Below are 5,957 nucleotides of genomic sequence, written 5' to 3' on the forward strand. Positions count from 1 at the left end.
TTATCCAACATTAGTTTGGGAAGCCGACTCATTTCCTTCTGAATCATCTACATCTGTATCAGACTTAGACTTACTACAGCGAGCTTTAGAATTTTCGCCAAGATTGGTAAGCTTTTCTATAGCATAATTGTCCTCCTTCATGAGAGCCTTATAACCAGGCAATAGTCATGTAGCACATGTCTCCGGTGTCCTTCCCACTAGTTATCTGAATCACATCTTATTCCACATTTTTCACCTAGTCTGTTGTCTTCAGTATATGATATTGAAAGAGAAAGCATAATATTAAGAACGTTTGGTAGCAGAAGAACAACTTCAATGACTCGACGAGATAGGCTTTAATCCAGAAGAATTAAAGATCCTTACAAATGAGGTAAAAAGCATCAAGAGAGCCCGTTATATTGGAGCAGAGCGAGATGCAAGAAAGAACAGAAATTGGTTAGGCAGATATCGTTGAGAATTTTTTCCTGGCACAGAGCAGGCCTGAGATCTCATATTCGTAACTCTTTTACATTGATGAGGCTGTGTCCATGGCCTCATCCCACAATGGAAGAAAAATCATACAATAACGAACACAGGGAAAAGAAAAATGAAAACTACCATAAACTAAATCCACAAAACATCACACATTGTATAATTGAAGATAAATCACATTGCAAACTAAGAATAGCTCCTTTCAGCTAAATAATAAAGAAAAGAACTAATAGTAGCTCCTAAGAAACAAAAAGTATCAGACAAAATATGTCAACATTCCCCACAATCTAGCAGTGACTGCTATCAGAAAAAACAGAACCTGTATATTAATCATTAATCTAGAAAGAATAAATTCACAAAAATGTAGTAAATGCAGTACTGCACTTTCAAACACCTGTGGAGAGGCCTTGCAAACAACTTAAGACTATCACACCTACTTGAGCACGAGCACTGAAGTCTTGTAAACTTTGATTGCCAGTTCTTGCCTGTCAGATTTTTATGCATGATAGACATTTACAAAAGTCAGAGTGACAATAGGGTCAAAAGACCATGCACTCTACTGGCAAAAATATGAACAAATCACAAGTAAATTCGTGAAATTATAACAATGATGTGATGAAGTTCTGCCCACATTCAATTGATAGAAAAAAGAAAGCAGCGAGTACTGCTCACTGTAGATGATAACACACTTCTTTGCCAGTGTAGATGCAACCATTTATATCATTAAATAATTGACGGTTGACATCTTGAAGAGAAACATCCGAGTCCTCTAATCAATGGCCTGCACAACCGTATAAACAATTCCGTGATAACTTATATGAGATGCTGCCATAGCTTCATAACTTTTAGAAGTCGGGTTGGGTCACTATAACTGTAATAACTTTTAGAAGTGATCTATCTTCTGGGACATAATTACAAGAGGGGACATGAACCAATGCATACACCCATCAGACTGTTTACCCGGCCATGATCACGTCAAGCTCAAATAATGATTTAGGAAAGAGACAGATTAAGCTTGCAATAGGGTTCGTTTCAACTTCATAACTTTTGATGATTAAATAAAAGTAACTATATTTGTTATCGTATATCCATGAAGCATGACAAATTTGGAAAATCAATACCAATGATGCTTCATGCCAAATACAAAAGATTTGACCCTGGGATAGAGGTGCAAAGCAAGAGGAAGGAGGCCAATGAAGAAATTGACGAAAATTCTAATAGATCTTCAAAATGGACATACATCTACAGGGGACATAATGTCTTGAGATGATCAAGCAGCAGATTACTCTTAGTATAAAGAGACCTTATTGTGGCAGTTGTTACAACTGCAGCATGGAGACTTTAAGTGGAAATATTTTACCAGACATTTAGCATTCAACTTATCAATCTTTTTCCCAAAAATGTACTTTAGCTGCTTGACAGTTGCACAGTCAGCCTTCTCATTACTTTTAATTTTACCAATTGCCATATCCCCGCGCACTTTCTCAAATTGAAGCTGTCACTGTGGTGAAAATGCCAACATTCATGCTTCACCCTTCACTTCCTCTCCTGCAGTATTCATTCATACAGTTCATATCAGCGTCCACGAAAACATGTTTAGGTGCAGAAGGAAGTTGTAGATATAGTACTAGTATGCTATATATCAATACATGCTTATTCAAGTATCAAAAAGTTCCAACCCAAAACAAAGCACCAAGATCTAAAATAGCTTTGTTAATGTGCGAACCAAATTGATGACAGCATGAACTCAGCATTTCTTTTCCTGTGAAAAGTGGAAAAGTTTTGGAAATTGAAATTTCTTATGAAGTTCTACCACAATTATGGAGGTTGGTGAAACTCAAAAGTTGAGACAGCTGATACGAGGAGACAGTAAAAGGAGATTCACGAGTGTCGTTTATTTGACTGTTACAGCAAGTACAGCTCGGGCAGACAAGGTGTCTGTTTCAAGCATTGCTACTCGATATGCAATATGCATCAGTACTCAACACAGCAATTGTCGAAAATGCTAGTGAAGCCCATCGATAATCTCTCATCACCCTAAAGGCAGGATTTAGGAACTTCAATGATATGTCTTAGCCTCTTAGGTAATTGAACAAAACTGTGTAATCTAGGAGGGCAACCATTCTGAGCAGCATATTGCTCTAGTCGCACTACATCGGTAAAAAACTAATCACTAGATTATCCAAGCCTCTTCAAAAGGAAAGCCACCAAAAACAGAAACCAATCCTTGTATATTTTAAATAATTCCTCCCCGTTGTTTTACCAAAGAAGACAGATTGAGAATCCAACCCGTTTTCACCACTCATTAAGGATGCTGACCCTACGCTTCAAGTTTTAATCTTGCTGTAACGATGTTGCCACATTTTTCTCCCACAAAACCATAAAGCAAAGTTAAAACATCCCTTCCTATCGCCTTCAATTTAAACCGGAAAAGAAAGAGAACCGTGATTTTAGGCATTTCAGGCAAGCCAAACATGTTGTAATCATAAAAGGAAAATCTCTAATCCCCAACGAAAGAAAGGAGACGTCAAAATTTATCCTCAGGCAAACTATAGATCGGTGCAAGGGAGTTGGCAACATACAAGAATCAAGCATCCCTCTGAACTACAAACTACATACAGGCATTGTGAATTAGTTAAGTGAAATACATAAAAAGGATAGTCGAGCAACGAGAGAGAAGAAGTTTAGAACCTCCAAAGGGGAAGTGCGGATACGAGTGGAGAGTTTTTTGGCTCCGATTGGACAGGGGTTGGAGCATGGACGACTGGGCACGCGTGTGAAGCCCTCCCATGAGCGTTCCGGCGTCGGGAATCGGGAGCGAAGGCTCCGTCCCCTGCTTCTCCGCCGTCTTTCAAGTCCAACCATTCCAACGCGGTCTCGATTTCTGAATCCGACGGCCAAGCCTCCTCCTCCTCCTCCTCCTCCTCCTCCTCCTCGTCTTCCTCTTCTCCTTTACCTTATTCCACTACTCTTCCTTCATCTTCCTTCTTCCCCTTCTTTAATTCCTTCCTTCATTGTTCCTAATACTACTTCCGCAGGCTCTTCTTCCTGCATATACGCCTGTTACAGCCAAACGCCAAGCTCCAAAAAGAAAAACTCCGTGAGGCTGGTTACAATGTGAATGTGGAGAGAGTGAGAGAGAGAGAGCTACCTAGATAGGGGCGCGAAGGAGGACGATCAAAGAAAAGGGGACGGAGCTTCGCCGCGGAGGCGGAGAGCTCAACTGAAGCGGCTGAGCACGACGGAGCTATGGCAGCCAAGGGACCCGAGGGGCGGAGATTGGTGAAGGGACGAGGGCGGCGATCGTCCGTCCGCTGGGTGAACCGAACGAAGGCGTGCAGGCAAGGTTAATCTTAATCACCGGACGGATCGGTTTAATTCGATCTCAATCCCTGAGAAGAAAAGCCGGGCGTTGGATCTCCTCAAATCAAAATCGTTGATCAACTGTTCCGATTTTTTTTTTGATCGGTCTAGAACTCGCAGGGCATGGAGTTAAAATCTAACACCTAAACTAAATTTTCTCCACTTAATTAAAGGTGGAGATTTAAATCCCCACCTTTTTTCTTCCACATTAGAGGGTAGCTACCCAGTAATTATTTCAATTTGATTTGAGGTGAGGACAAAATAGGAGGGGTCACTGCTCAAATCTAATAAGAGGGGTCTTAGGAGGGGTCGATGGTCAAATCTATCAAAAGGGGTTTCCGCCCCTCCATTTCAATCTGGATCGATCAACGGTTTCGATTTGATTTGAGGTGAGAGGTGAGGACAAAGGGTGCGTTTGGATGGGCATTTAGAAAGCCCATCCACGCCCCAAGTCTTTCACCCAAAAATGGGGTGTTTGGCAACCTCCTTGAAGGGCTTTCAAATAAAAGCCTCCCCTTGGAAATGCTGGAGGCTTCCATTTAACGAAAGTTTTATTTCCTATTCTACCCCCAAAATTTTTTTGAAAACCCACCATTGCCCCCGCATTTATTTATTTTTAAAATGAAAAAGGGGCAGCCCTTCGCCGAACCGACGAAGGGCAACGGCCGCCGCGAGCCGGATCTGGCGCGGCGGCCATCGCCGAGGTCGCCCGACCTCGGCGACTGTGGTCGCCGACCCGGGGGGCCGCGAGACCCGGGCGGAGGTCGAGCGACCTCCGCGGCCCCTCGGGGGTCACGCGACCCTCGCCGAGGGTCGCGCGACGGCGAGGGCCGCTGCGCCGCGAGACCCAGCGGCGGTCACACTGGGTCTCGCGGCCCCGGGTCAGTGACCCCGGTCGCCCGAGGTCGGGCGACCTCCGGCCCTCTGGCCGGGTCGCCCGACCCTCGCGGAGGTCGCCCGACCTTGGGCGACCTCACCGACGGGCCGCCGCGCCAGATCTGGCTCGCCGCGGCGCGACTTTCGCCGGTCCGGCGAAGGGTTTAGTCGAATTTAAAAAAATATATATATATATATATATATATATATATATATATATATATATATATATATACACACACACACACAATACCCATCAAAGCCCCTTACAAAAGTTTTTTTACCAAACGCCTATTTAACTCAAAGTCCATTTGCAAAATTTTTTTACCAAACACACCGATTTTCCCTGTAGCTTTGGGCTTTCGATTCAGACGTTGGACTCAAAAGTCCATTGCAAATGCTTTGACCAAACGCAGCCAAAGAAAGTGATCCCCACCTTACCACAGGTGAGGAAAAAGGCAACGGGCTTTCCGAGGGCTTTCTGACCTGTGGTAAGGTGGGGTGAGGACAAAGCCCGAGGGCTTTTTGACCTGTGGTAAGGTGGGGATCACCTTCTTTGTCCTCACCTCTCACCTCAAATCAAATCGAAACCGTTGATCATGGGAAGGGAACACTATTTAGATTTCTGGAATTCGACACTTGCAAAAGTCAAGTCCGCCTCCTGGGAAAACAATAGGGTCACCTCCCTCCCTCTTTCTCCATAAAACGCAATTCATAAAGCAAAGCCCTTTCACTTCGCTTCAAACACTTCCATACACAAAACAAAAGCTCCGAATCAGAATTCTTTCAAGCGAGGTGGACAACCTTTGGTCGAAGAAGTAGTCTGCGAATCCTGCTCCATAACATGGCCGATCAAATAGAGATACCCCAAAGGTTTGTGACTCATTCGTGTGAATATGCTCTTAAAAACTCTACTTAGAGCTATGATTAAGTAGCTGATTTTTCTTTCTTTCCATCTTTGGAATCCATTTCTCTTTCGATCATTTTCTTTCTTGATTCGCTATAGGGACAATGAGTAACCACCACATCAACAGCAACATGAAAGTTTTGACTTCACCAAGAGGTTTCATATTGGCTTAACCTCGTTTCAACTGCTCACCATCATGCATTTCAATTCGCAACCTACCAATGCGTTGAGTCACACAGTTTTGCAGTTATACGTCATATGCGAAGTTATCTATTTTATAACACTAATCCAAGTGACCGGGCCCACGAGTCCAAACATTATATACAAATATTTGTACATC

At 43.2% G+C, this 5,957-nt stretch overlaps 1 long non-coding RNA gene across 1 annotated transcript; it reads right to left on the minus strand.

Annotated features, from left to right (window-relative positions):
- Positions 1 to 772: 772 nt before the first annotated feature.
- Positions 773 to 3,395, minus strand: LOC108959704. The gene is made up of 2 exons (XR_005550778.1): positions 3,163 to 3,395; positions 773 to 2,019 (listed from the first exon to the last, which is right to left on the minus strand). It is a non-coding gene; the product is annotated as an uncharacterized LOC108959704 (long non-coding RNA).
- Positions 3,396 to 5,957: the final 2,562 nt, after the last annotated feature.

Source organism: Eucalyptus grandis, chromosome 5 (genome assembly GCF_016545825.1).
Source record: "Eucalyptus grandis isolate ANBG69807.140 chromosome 5, ASM1654582v1, whole genome shotgun sequence".
Classification (NCBI taxonomy): domain Eukaryota; kingdom Viridiplantae; phylum Streptophyta; class Magnoliopsida; order Myrtales; family Myrtaceae; genus Eucalyptus; species Eucalyptus grandis.